Raw genomic sequence first — 17,753 nt, forward strand, 5'->3', positions numbered from 1 at the left:
CAGTCTGAGGTCAGATGTCCATCTGCCTTGTTCTCTTCTGCTAACCTGAGGTTTGGCACCTTGCTCAGACTTGGCACATTTACATTTTACATTTTACACGTCAAAGTCATAAAGTATGCCTGAGATTCCTGTTCTTGCCCAAATCTTGAAGATCAGGGGATGGGATGTCCCACACATGCATTGTCTAATTCCACTGAACTTCCCCCTTAGAAGGAATCGATCATTTCATCCACAGAGTTATGCTCTATCTATAGGCATTTCTCCTTGAATGCATCCAACCATGGCCTAATCTTCCAAAGTTTGTCCTTTTCAGCAGTGAGGTTGTTGAGAAAGTGGGCCGCTGAAATCAAGATCTCTGAATGGTTACGAGTCATTACGTCAACTACAGGGCCACAGTGTGTGTCAACTTCCCAGTTAACCTTTGCCAGGTATTTGTACTATACCCATTTGCAAGTACATGCCTATCATTGGTTCTAGCTCTTTTGTACGTCAGCAGCTGTTTCATGTTCCTAGAGAATGTACTCATTGCTCTTGACCATCACATTCGGAAGCATCTCTGAGGACACAAATCTCTGGAAGTACTGCGATGGGGGTTTGTATTATACAGTCGGAGGCCGCCGCAAAAACAACACCTGTAAAGGTTCTTTCATTGTTTATTAATTCTTTCTTCAACCAGCGGAGCTCTCTGCATTCTGCATTCTGCCTGTGCTGTGTTGTGCCAGGCATATCCTCACTGTCACTCTTCACGTTTTCTGTCTGGCCTTCTGTCTGGCTTTCTGCCTGGTTCTCACTTAAGCTTTCCTCTCACTGCCATTGTCAGTTGAATTGTCCTGATCCTGGCCACCCTGTGCTATGTCTTCATCATTATGATTGTTCTCTGACCCAATCTCAAAATCACTTGTATCTCAATTAACACTGGCATCCAATTCATGTTGAACTGAATACATTCTTCCTCTCTTTGCCAGTGTAATTCTGAAATGTAAATAGATCTATAAATTTAGATATCTAATGCAACACACACACTCTCCCTAAACATCTTTAGAATAATAGTCTTACAGTATCAATATTTTCCTGCCCAAAATGTTGCATTGTTACAGTTTGGAGTCTGGGTTGTTGGTTTATGCCGTATTTGTCTACATTCAGTCAATAACAGGTACTTGACAGTTTCAGATAGCTGTTGCAGTATTACAACTGTGGGTCAAGTGAAGTGAGGTTTGAGGTTTAAGGTTTAACTAAGCGAACACACAGAGAATTAACAAAAACAAAGAAAGTACTAGAGAGCGCTGTACCGAGGCTCTTCCATCTGCAGCTCCATCACACGGACACACAAACACATATACAAAGGGCTGATTTAGGGAATGAGTAAACCGCTTGGAAAATGATCTAACAGACTTTGACTGTGAAGAAATTATTAATCACACTAAGTCCATCACAGCTAAATTATTCATGGTGTGAAATCATTTTCCTATCGTCAGATGAGCCTGTATGTGTCAAGTGGCTCAAATTAACTGCATAACATGACTGAGCTTTTTCAGTTTTCACTATAGGTGAAAAAAAAGATATTATGCGGTCTTGCAATTAACTCGTAATCCCTGCTGGATGACAACCTTGTCAAACTGACACTTAACAGTTGGCGTTGCGTGATAAGTGAGACGTAATGAGAAATGTGAAGTAAGTTTAATTCAAATAAATAACAACACTCAATTTGTTTGCAACATTTTGAAGATCTCAATTAATTCCCAAACTTTTGTGAGTTCCTTTGCCCTATTTTAAGTGTCATATCATACCGAGAAAGAGTGAGCGTGATGCTACCAACAGCTCAACTGAAATGATGTGCCAGTGTTTTCTGTTAACTCAGCATTCTTCCAAAGTAGACAAAAGAAGTAAACTGAATTGTTTCCCAGCCCTTGAAAGTCCTTGAACACTACTGTCAGTGGTGAAAAAATCCAAGTGCAATCTTCTTGTCTGACCTGATCTCTGGAGATCCTGATATATAATTATATTTTTCTCGCCAGAATAAAGTGGAAAAAAATAGTATAACCTGTTTCACCTCCCAGTTGCCTATTATTCGACAACACTGAGCTAACTTTTCTCTAAAACTAGATCTTGCACTGAATATGATCCTAACTCTGAGCTCTCTTCTGATGTTATGTTTGACTTCTAATAATGGCAAATTTCAGTGTAATTTGGGGACACTTCAAACTGTTTTTGTTACCATTTTATCTGGTTTAGATCTCAGTGGTGCAGGTCTGTGTGGATGTGGTACAGGCACAAAGGAAACATTGAGACAACCAAGTTTGCAGTCACACCTTCTCTCCATCGTGTACAGAATATATGGAAACATTCAGTGAGTTCACTCATTGACATGTCAAGAGGAACTTGCAGAGGAGAGAGCGAGGGAGAGGAAGAGCCGCATTGAATAGATGATAAGCGACAAATCTCTTCAGTCATCCAATTTGTTTCCCACTTATGTGTCAATAACTGAAAAGACAAAACAGTCTTCTCTTTTTGTCTCTGAACCAAAGGCCCTTGTTAAAAACCACTTTTGACGCCAAACCAACTCTGTTAGATCCTGTAATACAAGTGATAAGACACTTTTGAACTTGTTGTTTCAGCCTGAAGATGGAGGAGAACACAACTCAGACCAAAATGTTTGCACTGAAATCTATTTATTGCACAATTTCCCATTTACTTTTAAGTCCCTGTGTTGTCTTCCCTCTCTCCGGCATACATAAACACCAAATCAAGCACTTGAGTGACTATATATTTTACCTTTATTCCCTCTCATATATTTCATTCCGTCTCTGCTTTAGTCCTTTCTTCCTCATCATTCTTCCACACTTCTCCTTGTCAGAACAATTACTGTTTCGAGAGCTGTAGAATAAACTGTCATTATTTTGCCTCCTCTCTGAGTCTGTCCTCTATAACCGCAAGGTCAAACACTGTAAAAGCCCTTCACAATAGCTGCATTCATATTTAGATGGTGGATAGAAGGCAGCGATCTTGGACAGTGTTCATCTTCAGTGAGAGACGATGATTAAATCTGACACTGCTGACTTTGGGCTGAATCCCCTCAGTTTCAGAGCTGCCCCGGTGCTTTACATTTGGAAGCGGTTTGTCACTGAGATCATACAAGGTCCACATGGCTGAACAGAAGTAATGAAGCAGCTGCCTTAAGGTGTGTGCAGACCTCTCGACCATAAGGTTACCAGCTGAAAACCAACAGGGAAATCTGTTCAAATGAAGAAAAGACTTATGATTTCTCCTCCCTGAGCACTTACCATGAAGGTGCCCTTTAACAACAAACTTAACCCCCAACTGCTCCAGCAGAGCAGCTCCAAGACCATCTGTATAGGAATGTGGGTTTGCCTTGATGACCTTACTGTGAGAAATGGAAATCTATCTATCTATCTGTCTATCTATGGTAACATATTTAAAAACTACAGTAATAAAAGTAGATGGAACAAAGTCAATAAAGAAAATATATGAACAAATCCAAACAAATCCATGTAAAATAAATCATAAGAAAGTTACACCTATTGTCGTGTATAATTTGCATCCTCACTGGGCTGGTTGCAGGTTTTTTTGTTGTACTACATAAAAAAAGAACTGTCAGAAAATACAGAAGATTTTGAGTCCCAGGCCAGGAACACACTGGCTTGAGTGGCTTGATTGATTGAGATTTAACGTCTCGCTTATTTTTCAGCGTGTGCATCTCCCGGCCAAAATAGACTGAGAAAATACCTAATTTGATTGTCCTACCAGCAACATTACCTAAAACCATCTCCCTCCACTATAGTTGTCAATGTCTAGACTGAATCTGAATATGTCACTGACATGAAAAAATATAAATATATTTTTTAAACCAACAGCCGCATGTGACGTGCTTCTCCCGGCGTAGTGGGTTTCATGGCTGATATTGAATCAGCTATAAAACCCATCACATGTAGTCTGTGTGTAACTGTAGGATGTAATTTTGTAAATTTCTCAAAGCAATGTAAAATAGAGTATGTGACGTTGTTATCCTTAATGGTCGCTAAACCCCTGAACTCAAGTATAATCAGGATAAGCTCTGTGAAGTGATGTCTTATGAAGAGAGAAAGGGGATGAAAACAAACAGATGTGTGCAGGTTTAACATGTATTTCATGAAGATGTCACTATGTCTCCCAGAGTTCTACTGTACCCGTCAACCCAGCTGGTATAGCAATAGGCAGAGGGATGATTTAAAACTTGTAAGAAAACAGTGTAACTCATGAGCACGTCACTTGTGAGTTCAGTCAGACCACTCCAGAACTGTAACGGCCTTCGGAAAGAACTCTGCCTCTGTGCCGGCCACTGTGATTGCCACGTCTCCTAACATTACAGTCAGGAGCACTGCAACTGAAGCCAGGAGAGGCGCTCTGTTGTGCATCTTCATTTCATCACTGAATTGGCATTTAAAATGCAAAACTCCTACTTTCTTTGATAGAGTGGCAATCCTTCAAAATTTTCATTTCAAGGCTTAGTGTGTTTGCAACGCCCACGTGTGAGTCTCAGGGGCGAAGTGGAAGGCATGACAGGCATGTGGAGTGACTGCAATGACAGCTACAAGGACCGTGGTGATGTAGGGATGAGGGAGGCTGTTGTTTGACATTGAAGGACAGAGAGGGTCAACTAGACTGTGATCACAGGGGTCTGTGTATGATAACAGCCACACCCATGACCCAGTAGATACAGATTGTATGTCTTGATCTGCTATGTTTAAAATCCCTTTTGGAAGTTGATGGGAACTGGCGAGTCAGGAAAGGAGTGTTTATAGTAAACAAGACTATTTCTTTTATGAGAAACAAAGCTCCACTCAAAATTGTTGACAGCTGGGTCTGTGGATTATCCAATAAATGGTTGCTGCTGAAAAACATGGTCAAATATCTTCAATATTCTCTCAATGGTCAATATGTTTTAAAGTTAAGCAAATAAAACAAAACAGTCTGTGTGGTCAGAGACCACGGGGGTGATTTGGATGAATTCCCCCTTTAACAAGAGTCGACTATAAAGTAAAGAAATTATTTCTTAAATTACTGTATAGTATGATGATATAATAATATAAATTTGATATTACATAACACATTTATAACTGTACCAACTAAAGCATATCATATGATAAAAATACAATATTGTGAAACATTTTTTTCATTATATCTTTTTTTCATTACAGCAGTGTGGTGTCACTGCCCTTTGAAAATCCCCTAACTCCATATTCAGTGACTCACTTTTTCAGATAGATTAAAGGTCTCACATATTACACTTTTCCAGTGTTTTATTTGAAGTTTCGATCCAGAAGACGTACTTGTAGCTCCTCTCCCAGGCTTCTGTCTGGGTTGCTAGTAACACTGTTGTCTGAGTGATTGAATTTGAAGATTTCATGTACTCAGAGAAACCAAATCCTGCAAGACTCGATGGTGGCTCCAGGTGAACAGGGCCTGTGGCATGGCTGAAAGCGAAGACCATCATTTGTTGTGACATCACAAAGTTACAAAAGTCTTGACAGGTCATTTTAAGCCACGGTTTCTGAATACAGGCTGTGTGCATTTCTCTGTGGACTGAGGGCTTTGATACTTTCACAGTGTTAATATAGAACTTAGACCTGCTTTATAATAAAAAAAAGACATGGAAATCTCACTGTATGCAATATGGGACTTTTTACGGGATTATGTGCCTTTACATTGTCTGAGAAAATTCTCCTGTTATTTGGGCACACTATCGCTCAGAATAAATTTATTAGAATTAAATTGATAAATAAAAGCACACGGTGAAAAACAGTTTTAAAAAAAGATGGTTGAACGTGTGTATTATATTTAACGACACGGTGATAATTCTGAGATACATGGTTTTAATTGGACAATGACGATGTGTAAGAGGTTGAGGGGATGGTGCCAAAGAGCTAATGGGATTTAAATAGGCTATAGGATTTTCTCTCTCTTTTTCTGGCAGAAAGAGAAAGTAAACTCTATATTTGAATTTATTTCATTCTATTTTCTTTTTTTTTCTTTTTTTTTTTTACATCACTAGAACTGGATCAAATTGTGAGTTTGTTTTGTGTTTGTGTGAGGCAGAGAGAGTGGAGATAAAAGCTAGCCAGAAATAAATATTAGCGTATCCGTGCCCACTAAGTGTGCCATTGTGTGTCAGCTATAATGAGCTTCATATCTGGCACAGGTTTTAACACCATGACAGCAGAAATCTCCAGGAATATTAATGCAGCAACACTACTGTTTGGCCAGTTTGTTTGTGATTTCATTGTTTGGGCACTAACAGTGGTAAATAAGGGTAATTTGGTTGTTGTTGTTTGTTTCCCCACTATTGTTTGGTACCAGTCCCAAATTTGGTTTGTAATGAATTCTTTTATGTTGCATATTTTGCTGCAGTGGTGGCATTCAAATTGCTGTGGTGCCTCATTTCCGTTGGAGAGATGCAGAGTAAAAACGGGTGACCATCAACTGACCATCTGACACTGCAGTGAAATCTCTGTGGGAGGTCTGGCAAGGGCTCGACTCTGATCTACGTGCATTTTTACTAGTTTGGTTTCTTTTCATCTTTTTTTTTTTTTTTTCTTTTTACAGATAACCAGATCCTGTCATTTGTTCCCATGTGAACCGAGGCTCATTTCAGCCTGTGACCACACCACACACAGACATGTTCAGACGCACACAGAGGCAAAAGGGAGCTGCTTTCCGTCTGCAACCGCACCACACACAGCACTCCCAGAGAACGGGACAGCCACACACATTTGTAAAGTGAGCGGCTTCCAAGCTGTGACCATACAACGCATTTTCACATGAGCACATACTCAAATGACAGGCACACACGCACACACACACACACACACACACGCTTGAACATAATCAAAAACCATCATCCACTAGTAGGCTGTATTTTTGTGTTAGGTCACACAAAGATAGACATAAAAGCTCATACAAATGCCTGGGTGATGGCAGAAACAGAAACACACATCCCTGCAGGGACACACATAGATGAAACACACATGCTCCTTAACCATCTTTAATGACAGGATGAAAAGACACACACGAGCGCAGCAAACATGTACAGCTCATTTGAACAGTGTGGGCGACATCTACAGAGAGCTACTCAAGCCAAAAGCCTTCACAAGTGAGAGCGGAGAATACCATGCATGTACGGCTCATTATTTTTTAGTTTTTATGTAATTGAAAAAATCTGGAAATGTATCTGCTGTCATGATTTAAAAAATCTGAATCTGATAACCAACGACTGGCAACACAAACACTCTGTATTTTTAATTGTGTATTGTAGTTGTGTTTTCCCTTGTAGATGGATGGAGTCGCATGATAAAGAGCTCCTTTGCATTTTGTTTTCACTTTTTGTTACTGGAAACATTTTTTGAGTCAGTGTAGCAAGATGACCTTGTTTACTGTCATCTGTGTTTAGATAAAACATAAAAACAACTATAAAATGTAATTAATCAATAAATCTGGATACAAATATGGCATTGAATATAGTCTACAGTGGCTTGGGGAAGTGTTGTCTTTTTTTGCTTTATAGTTGGACTGAATTACATGAATTTAAATGTCTTTTTGGAATGAGAGGAAATGACATATTTATGCATGCAGAAACCTAATTCTCTGCTCCCAGACCAGCTGATCTGTCAAGCCTTTTCTCACACAGAAAATATTAGTTCATTATAGTAGTCCAGATAAGAACATCTGTCGGATCATTAAGTTCAGCACATTTATGATAATACATCTTGGAAGTCTTGCTCATTCTGCATTTATCTGCTTTGTCCATATGTTGACATTTTTAAGTTGTTTATGAGGGAACCGACTCCAACTCCCTAACGCTGTCTGAAACACAAAGAGAATTTAAGCTTTAGAGAATTAAATACAAAAAACGAACTCCATGTCTGAAAAATGCTCAGTCAAGGGCAAGTGAACTTTGAAGATGTGTTACCCCCTCATATAAGTCCAGATTCATTTGACTAAGTACCTCCAGATATCCTGGATGACTCATCACAGAAATAGGGTGATACTCTTATCTTCCGTGGTGAAAGAGCTGTGCTATGGTTGGACAATGCGGGTTTTAAATTATAAGCCCCATAAATAGATTTGCTCTCTATATCAACTCAGCATTTTCCATTTTCTGGCTCTGTCTACACATGCGGAGATTCAACAGAGGATAAAAACAATTCACACCCTGATAATTCTAATGTCAGCACAAATCACTGATTATGTGTCTGCTCTTGTACTTTACTGATAGTCATGTGTCAGTAGGCCACCGTGCCAGCTCTGTAACCATGGTTACCGCTGCTGTCAGATACTATTGATTGCGCCGTGATTGAGGTGTTGCACACAATGACTGTGGTTCTCTAAAACCTGGCATTAGAAAAGTTTTACCAACATGCTGCCACTGACAGTATATCGTAACCTCTGAAGCGAGTCTGCCGATGTACAGTTTTGTCTTCCTCTTGTGACATGTTGCCCTGTAAATGACCCAAACAATAACAAATGGCTAATGAAGAGGTAATTAAAACACTATTTTATGCAATAACGTGAAGTGAAACTATTGATTTGGCTTCAAGTTGTTGTATGTTGATAATACCACTTTCCATTACTGAGCAATTTGCAGTGCCATTAGGAGTTGTTGGGTTTAAACATCCATTCAACAGTAAAGTTTTGTTCTGAATCACAACGAATGTTAAGAAATGCAGTCAAGGCCTTGAGTAACCCTGAGAGATTGATCTGAGATTAATCCTCAAAGTAAAGATGATCAGACAGGGTGATCAGGCAAGTGAAGCCTTTGTTCCATTTCCAAAGCTGTGAAAACATGGTCAGGGTTCAAAATCAGGATGAATGTCATGATTAGTTCTGAAACTTATCTCTGTAACAATATCTGTTTTCCAATTACACCTGTTCATACGATTCTCCATCCTCACACTTGACCTATTATTATTTCTTTGTAATGATGCAGTGCTGGCAAGAAACTAACAAATGCATCTTTTGTTATGATTTCTTTTTGACTGAGCTTTTAATGCACGTGTTACCAGTGATCATAAAAGGAGCCACTACAGCGGTAAACAGTGTCACCAAATCACTCGAGGACCATGTGACAATGTTATAGCTCGCTTTAAGCAGTGCAGGTGGTGACTGACTGAATCGTGTTTTCCCCTCTGGGTTTACCATGGCTGTATGTGCTCGCTGAGACTGTTCTGTACTGCAAACCTGTGTGTGCTGCTGAAACCAGCTTGCGCACACACACAAACACGCAGCGCACTCGGTGCCCTCGACACTTCCTGCACAACTGCAGACAGTGAAGAATACCAAAGAGACTGCTTGGGGACTTCGGGGCTCATAAGATTCATTCATGTACCAGAGTCAGACAGTGACTCAGTGCTTGTAAGGGTTATAGTGTGGACACTATTCCTGACTGCCTGTGGACTTTGGATTTTGTTTGATAGTTAAAAGAACTTTTTAAGCCTGTTAGTGTTAATAACTGAGTTACATATTAATTTGTTAATTTATCATGACATAACATGAGTTGGTAGATAACACACGCATAGTATCAACACAAATATCACAACAAGAAAGGTAAAATGCTTCACTTTCATTGGACACCTGAGCATTCTGCTGGTGTGAATTCTTTATATAGGATTTTGTTGAAAAACTAGAAATACAGAGGGAAGATAAAACTCACTCTTTGTTACAATAAATACAAAACGATGAATTATGACTCTTAACTGTCATTTAACATATCTTTTTAATCTGTGGTATTGTAAAGTAGTGAATGAAAGAAAAATGGTCTCTGTTTTACAACCTTGTAATTTCATGGCTTCCTTTATTACTTACAGCCTCTGCAATTGGTGATCATTGGCATTTTTGGAGTTCCAGTTTTTTTTTTTTATTCCAAAACAACACTCCAAGTGTTTTAGATAATTTACAGCCTGTTCCATCAGTTTTTCCCAGATCTCAGGAATTACTTTGAGGACCACATTGTCATAACTGGGAGACACGATAGCTAAAACTACAAAAAAAAATAAGATATAAGGTGTAATGACCCAGAATTATCCTTTTTACTTTTTGTCATTGGCAAAATACAATCACCAAATTTCACATTATGAAAACTGACAACCCCCAAAAGTTTCCAATTACAAAAGCCCAGGGGGGGTATGCGGTACAATTCATTATTTTGGAAGCAACCTCGAAATCGCAGAAGCAGCGGAGCAGCACAACAAATTCAAATAACTTTCTTGTCATATCTGTTCTTGAATCTGAATAAATCCTCTCTTTCTTTTTTTTAGTTTCTATTGTCTGTGTTTTTAGGCAAACTATGTATGCATGGTTTCACATTTCATGTCAGAAAAGAAGAGAAGCCCTTATTGTCATGGTAGCAGCTACAGCAGAGTATTACTCTTCAGTTTACTGATTGCTCTCGCATTCTCTGTTTCTCTCTGTCTCCATTTGTCACACACACACACACACACACACACACACACACACACACAAACACAATCACACACACAGATCATCATGCTTGGCTTTTGACAAATGCCCATCTAGGGGTTTCAACAAACTCGCTCCACTTTCAATGCTCTCTTTTCAGAAGTTCCAGCTCTTTGGTTTCGGCCACCTGTGCGTTTTGTTTTTTGTGCAACATCAAAAACAGAGAAAGAGATTGTGCCAAGCTCGTTCTGAGAAACAAGTGCAGTGGGAAGGAGCAGTGAGAGAGCCTTTCTGTGGGGACAGCAGGCTGTTGACCTTCACTGATGAGTGAAGAAGAATCCCAGTCTTTCTATCTTGTTCTGTCTCAGGCTTTTATGGTTTGTCTGCTTCCCCACTCTGTCTCTTTCACCTTGTTTCCCTCCTCTCATCTTTCTTCCTACCTCCAGATTTTTTTATTTTTTTTGTATCCTCTTCTACCATTTCAACTTCACCTGCTGTACTGTGAATGTTAAATGCTGTGTATTCCATTTTTACAAAAGTTAATGGGAATGGAAATAACCTTAATGTAAATTACATAATGACGTCTATGCTTTGAGTTTTGCAGATTTCATGTTACTAAGGCTGCAACTAGTGACAGTTTTCATTATTGACTAATTACTTTTGAATCTGAAATGCCAGAAAAATGTGAAAAATGCACATTACAATTTAACACAGCCCTAGGTGATATCTTTAAAGGAGGTGTTTGTACTTTTTTTTTTCTTTTGCTACATAGCCAGTGTTAACATTAACATCTGTTAACGTATCAGTATTGCCAATACTTGTAAGCCACCCTTGTGTTTACAGTGCAAGAGTTTATAATACAACCTCTGAGCAGCTACTTGTTCAGGGCAGCCTGGATGCTTTGTGACTATGTGGTATTGGCAAGTGACAAGCTGGTCTGACCGGACTGGGGCTAGTTAGTTAGCATGCTAACTTCAGTAGAAGACAAGAGGTGATAGAAATAGAAGCAAAACAAGGGGGTTGCTTTCCACTACTGAGATCTCTTGTTTCTTCTAAACAGCTGTTAATGCTAACTGTGGCTATGTGGCAATAGCAAAACTTACAAACAGTTCCTTTAAAGGTCCCATATTGTATAAAGTGAGACTTTTTTGATTATAAAGCAGGTGTAGGTTCTATAGTAATACTGTGAAAGCACAGCCTGTGTTCAGAAACTCAGCCTTAAAACAGGCCATCAGGACTTCTGTAACTTTGTGATGTCACAATGAAGCAGTCACCTTCCTCACCCATGCCCCGAGCCCCGCCCACCCAGACCCACCATCCAACCTTGCAGGATTTTCTAAGAGTGTTTACATGAAATCTGCTATATTTTTATTCAGAAAAAACAGCCACCCAATTAGAGGAGAGGCTGAGAGCGACTCTTCCGATTGGCTCAGTGCCCTGTTGTTACTAGAGCTCCAGAGAGAAGCCCGAAAGAAGAGATGGTTTTTGGTGGTTAAAACCACAACTATATCTTCTTACGGAGATCAAAACTTCAAACAAAACACTGGGAAAGTGTAAAATATGGGACCCTTTAAATTGTTTTCCTTCCTCTGGCCAACAGTGAAAATTAAAGTTTCGGTTTACTCTGATATACAATGGAGAAAAAGCAGCAAATCCCAGCGTGTAACCAACCCATTGCTTCAGCAGTGTTGTTTATTGTTTTTAAGTTACACAGCTTAGCACAGCTCCACAAACACTCAGTGAGGTGGACAGAGTCATACAGCAGTGCCTGGTAGATGAGCTCATGTCGGTTTTATACAGTGAATGAATGGCTTCAGTGGGTAGCTGTAACGGGAGGGAGAGAGAGAGAGAGAATGCAGACAGAGAGGAACAGAAAGAGAATCCACCAACTGATGCAAGACTGACAGAGGAAAAAAGGGAGAGGCTACTCTGCTTGTTAGCAGAAGCAAACATGGTGGGAGCCGCGGCAACACCACCCATGAAGAGATTAGCATCAGAGAGTGTTTCTCCTACTTGTGTGCTCACAGTGCTGTTCCCTGGCAGGGTGCTGTTGCATGGGCAAAAAATAATGCAAATAAACAACCACATGCACAGAACCAGCTTTATGTGTATTTCAAATAATGGAGAAAATCTACCATAAAGACTTCTGTTTTTTAAAGTCTTCGATGCATTAAAACAGCAGGGGGTGTGTGTGAGTGTATGTGTGTGTGTGTGTGTGTGTGTGTGTGTGTGTGTGGGGGGGGGGGGGGTTTACACGTACTGTATATTTTTGGATCAGTCGTAATGTATGAAAATCAAAACACTCAATCACACATATGCCTGAAATTCTTCATGTGATGACAAATGAGTGACAACTGGTGGTGCTTTTTTCTGTTCCAGTGAGGGCGTTTGGTGTGCAGACAACATTTGATGCAGCAGGTCATTTGTATTTGGATTCAGCCACTTGAAGCCATGTGAAATTTGTATTCATTAGTTGTTCATGATGATGCTGGCGCTGTGCCTTTGTGTCAGGTTTTGTAGCAACATGCATATTCTCCATTGACAGCAGCAAGATGCCGAGACCTCACACCTGCCCCTGCTCACACTTACTTTGCATGTTTTTCATTCCATGGGCTGGACTGGTTCAGGAGAACTGAAAGCACCTGTGGATGAAAGAACACAAGAGGAAAATGGCTCGAGGGTTCAGTGATTGGACTCATTTTGGCGCTTCTGATCCCTCCCTAGTATCATTTTGGGTTTTGTGGTTTGTTTTTTGGTTTCACTTGATCATAAGCCTGAACCTGAGTGTTGAAGCGGACGGTTGAAGCAGTTGGACCAGAACACTAGTACGACTACCTTTGGAGATTTTGTCAATTTCCTATTCTTAAAGTCGAGAATTTACCTTAACACTCCAATCTGAAACAAACTTTTACATGTAATCAACATACATGTACAGTATAGGAAAACTCTAATGGTGCAAACATCTTTACAAGTAATGAAAGAGAACCCCCAGTCAATAATTTTTCTTCTTTGTTTCTTTTTTGTTTCCTCTTTGTGTATAGCCACCATAGACTGGATCTGACTGTATATGACCATGAACGAGAATCAAGCTTTCTCATTGACAAGCATATTTACACATGGAAAATGTATCTTTCTACATGCCCTTGTTTTTCTTTCAATAGAAAATGGTGAGGCAGTGGACCATAGAAAGCTGGTGCTTCATTCACCAGCTTATTGTGTCAAACAAGGACATAAAAGCTGTCATTTATTTTCAAAGCCTGTACTAGAAAACGGCATTGCCCCCTTTTTAGCATAAAAAGTAAGGTTCTTAAAAAAGCTATAATTGAAGAATAACAACCAAACAACTGTTTCAATATTGAGCTAATTAAGACTTGTTTACAACAGCGCAGCTTTTCAAATACATGAATTTGCCCTTACATTAGAGTGTGATGTGCTGGAGGACAAAATCAAGAGGCTTTAGAACTAGCAAGGACTCAGCTCCCTAGGACTCTTAGACTATTTACCCACGCACTCGACTTTACAGACCAGCTTGTTTCAAGAGGTATGTGAGGTGAGTATGGGAGCCCTATCTTCAACAGTCCCTGTTGTGAATCTGGTGCAGATTTGTTGTTCTGAATAACAATCTGGTGTGTGAGAGTGATGAGGGTCAAAACGTCGAATCCAGTGGCAAGAAGTTGAACATTTTGACGATACCGGCTGCAGTCAGGACACATCTCTAATATCTGCTGCTTCCTTATCCTCATCTAGAACAAAAGGTTAATTCAGCCGTGTCAGTCTGTGCGCTGATGTCATTCTGCTGCTCAGTTTGATAAGTGCTTATGGCAGGAGGTGTGCGCTTGCTGTCAATCCCCCCTTTGCCTCTTCTCTTTTAAGTGTCTGCACTACTCACTATTGTTTTGTCTGTGCAGAGTCAAATTTCATACAATGACAGACATGAGATGCTCAAAACAATGCAGTTGCAGCTGTGAAACACAAACAACAGAGTCACACATCACAAGATGTTGAGGATAAAGACATGTTACATGTGCTGGTGTCATACAAAATCATTTTCACTGTGTTACACCCCTGTTTGAGTTGTGCCCCAGGTCTATTTCTGCAGGAAGTGTGTTAGAGTGCAGTCAATCATCATTACAAAGTATTAAAATATAGAACATTCAGAGGAATATTGCTGATTTCTCCTTGGAGCTGTAAATGAATAAATGTAGGCACAACTATAAGAATATTAAAGGCACTGGAAATCCAGATCAAGGTAAATATGATACTTGGAAAAGAGGTGTAGTTTTGTCTGAGTGTTGTTTAATATTGGCAGTTATCACAGTGGTGTGTCTGATAAATTACATGAGTAGGGAGTCTGTCTGACCATTTAATGCTGGTTGAGTGACTGCATTCGAATATTGTGCTCGGTTGAAAGGCAATTTGGTTGAACCGAACTTTTAAAACTGTTATTCTGAAGTGACACTCGGCTCATCTCTGTAGCTTTAGAGTCTCACCTCTTTTTTTTAAGACTAAAAAGTTGCTGTTAACCAGCAGGAGTTTCACAGAGAACTGTGGCTGTTGTCCACTTCAATTCATGTCGCTAGCAATATGGACCGTGCAATTTTTTAATGCCAGAAGAAGTCCACTCTCTGTGTTCACTCTGTTCCAAACAGTTGTACTTATATATATATTTGCTGGTTTATTTATAACATGCGCTTGATCACATAATTGATTATGTATTCACTTGCACACAAATTATCACACAAAGTACAGCTTTGTGGCAATCTATTCAGTTGTTGTTCAGCTATTTCAGTGTGGACCAAAGTGTTGAACCAACCAACTGCCCAACAGACCAAAAATGCCATCTGTAAAGCCACGTCGCTAGCATGGCTAAAACTCAGTATGGTATTCTGATTGTTCTGCTTGGATTTGGACTGATTTGTTGCTGATGGCTGAGACAAACATCTTCCGTCCAGCTCCTTTGTCCTTTTCTGGGTTTTAAGATCTTATCCCACCTTCATCCATCTCACTTTCCTCATCCTCTTATGTTTTTTTTTTAGGACAATGTTCTTAGCAGCATTCACTGAATGCTACTAAACATTCTTGTCCCCCTGTCTCTGTTTGTTTGCCTGGGTTTTGATTTACTCTGTTGCTCATGACAGATTTTTCCCTTTCAAATAGGCGCCCTCTTTATCTTATGAGCTTGAAATAGGTTCCCCTGGCTTGAAGACAGACTGGCGTTTAGTGTTTGTGATACAGGGAAAGAGATACAGAGAGTAAGAGAGTATTTTTAAAAGGTCTACTTTAAGTGAAGAAAAGAAACAGTTTATTGGGAACTAATGCAGTTTAATACAGTCAAACAGTCCTGGAATAAATCCTCCTTAATAAAGATTATAATGTTAAGCTTTTGTTGAAACTGTGAGTTGAAGATTCAAGTGATTATTTTGGAGGATGTAGTCTTTGGTGCATTTGGACTGTATTTTGACTGTCCATAGGTCGTTTGTGCAGCAGGTTATTATGACCCATAGTTACATTTTGTTGTTAGGTGACATCTAGCGGCCGTAGTGATAATGACAATAATAGTATGACGAGAGATAAAGTCCATGTCAGGAGGAGGTGGGGGTGGATGGATGGGTCAACAAATGTCATAGTCCTGTAACACAGGAGAGTGCTGTTCGATTCCCATGCGGAAGTAGAATTTTATGTTGGTTCTATTATCCATGATTATTCGACAAAGTTAGCAATGTTGTTATGGTTACAATAGAGATTGTCTAGAGGAAGTTCTTATTTTAACCCAATTCACAATCTTTTCCTAAACCTAACCAAGTAGTTTTATTGCCCAAACCTAACGAAGTCATTACCATTATTATAGTAACCATGGCGACGAAGGTAGATACGCCACTCTTGGTTCAGCCAGCTCAGGGGTGCTGTTTAAGGAGACACTCATATAGGTTGTATCAGAAGGTTGAAAAACAACCTTTATGGTTGTTCAGGTTGGAGGAGTTGTTGCAATACATTTTAACTGGGTGTTTTTAAGAAACTGATATATATATATATATATATATAAAGTACTCTCATCATTCGACAACTACATCAGCCGTTGCCACAAAGCACTTCTCCAGCAGAGCTGGTAAGTGGCAAAAGGAAAAACAATGTCACTGTGGATGTAACAAACCTGTGTGAAGCAGGTTATTACTGAAGACCGTGCAGTTTCTAACCATGAGTCTGACCTCAAAGAGCTCAAGCATTAGCTGGCACCTTGGAAGTTGCAGTGTCTTGTCTGCCATGTGTTGTGTTTGCCGGATTCAATAATTGCTGTTGTTTTGTAAACCTTATGGTCACACAGAGTTGTTCACTTAAGTGAGTCTTTCTCTGTTTTCTTGCAGCCCTCTGTGGTAACTGTCACAGGCTTGTGTTTTATTGCTGCTAATTAAGCCACATGCTGGTAGTGGAGCGGACTGAGCACACAACACTCAAAACCTGCTGTATCTCATGGTCTGCTCTTCAAATTCCTATGCATATAATTATTTAGAAAAAAGGTGAAAAAATGTTACTATTATCTCACACAGTTGTTGGATTGACCTTGTGAGGCTGCGTCATTGACAAATAATATTTTCTCCTTTGAAATTGCATCTCCTGCAAATTACGCTTATGCACCATTTTGCTTTGCCAAATACATTTTGAAGAAATATAATTGCTGTCTGGGTAATGTTCACTTGCAATGTATTTTCCAATCCAGGAAGACATCCTAAAACTGTGCAGAGGTCAGGAGGGAGGCTGGGTAGATGGTTGCGTATAGAAAGAAGAACACTGTGAGTTATGTGATTAGTTGACACTTAATGGATCATCATTTAATTGTTTGTTACTAGAAGTTGCCATTACATTAATACATTAACTTATCCCATTTTATTTTTAAATTACATCCTTTTGTGTGTATTTGTTGTTTTACTTCCTGTCTTTGTCTAATTTCGTGCTTCTGTGATTGTCTGCCCCGCCGTAATGTGTTTCACCTGTGTCCAATTATCTCTTCATCCCTTCTGTATTTAAGTCTTTAAGTTTTACTGACCACTCAAAGCGGTTTTCATTACTTACCACATTCACCCATTCATTCACACATTCACACATCGCAATCACCCACTGATGGAACAGCCATCAGGGGCAGGTTGCGGTTCAGTATCTTGGACACCTCGACACACGGACTGGAGGAGCCGGGGTTTGAACCACCTGCCTTCTAATTAGTGGACAACCTTTTTCTTTCCTTCAGCATGAGCACAATGCAAGATGTTATATATTGCTTGGTAAGTGACATTTCTACAAAATGGCAAACT

The sequence above is a fragment of the Seriola lalandi genome, unplaced genomic scaffold (assembly GCF_002814215.2).
Source record: "Seriola lalandi dorsalis isolate HSWRI2012SDOR001 ecotype SW California unplaced genomic scaffold, Sedor1 jcf7180002054332, whole genome shotgun sequence".
NCBI lineage: Eukaryota > Metazoa > Chordata > Actinopteri > Carangiformes > Carangidae > Seriola > Seriola lalandi.